We start from the raw sequence: 833 nt of genomic DNA, 5'->3' as shown, positions 1-833 counted from the left end.
ATCAGATGGCAGGAGGCAAGCATAAGAACAGAAGGAAAAGACCAAGGTAACTTGGAATCATCAGAACCAAACTCTCCAACCATAGCAAGTCCTGGATACATCATCACACCAGAAAAGCAAGACATGGATCTAAAGTCACTTCTCATGATGATTATGGTGGACTTTAAGAAGGAAATACAGGAAAACACAGGTAAACAGGTAGAAGTCCTTAAAGAAGAAACAAACAAACAAAAAAATCCCTTAGAGAGTTACAGGAAAACACTAACAAACAAGTGATGGCACTGAACAAAACCATCCAGGATCTAAAAATGGAAGTAGAAACAATAAAGAAATCACAAAGGGTGACAACTGTGGATAGAAATCCTAAGAAAGAAATCAGAAACCATAGATGCAAGCATCAGCAACAGAAAGAAGAGATAGAAGAGAGAATCTCAGGTGCAGAAGATTCCACAGAAAACATGGACACAACAATCAAAGAATATGCAAAATGCAAAAAGATCCCAACCCCAAACATCAAGGAAATCCAGAACAGAATGAGGAGACCAAACCTATAAGAATAATAGGTATAGATACGACTGAAGATTTTTCAAGTTAAAGTGCCCAGTAAATATTTTCAACAAAGTTATAGAAGAAAACGTCCCTAACCTAAAGAAAGAGATGACCATGAGCATACTAGAAGCCTACAGAACGCCAAATAGACTGAACCAGACAAGAAATTCCTCCTAAGCTAGAGAAAGTACCCAAGGAGTTAAAGGGATCTGCAACCCTATAGGGGGAACAACATGATGAACTAACCAGTACCTCGGAGCTCTTGTCTCTAGCTGCATATGTAT

This window comes from Mus caroli, chromosome 9 (genome assembly GCF_900094665.2).
Source record: "Mus caroli chromosome 9, CAROLI_EIJ_v1.1, whole genome shotgun sequence".
Taxonomy (NCBI): Eukaryota; Metazoa; Chordata; class Mammalia; order Rodentia; family Muridae; genus Mus; species Mus caroli.
This window is presented reverse-complemented; position numbering follows the sequence as displayed.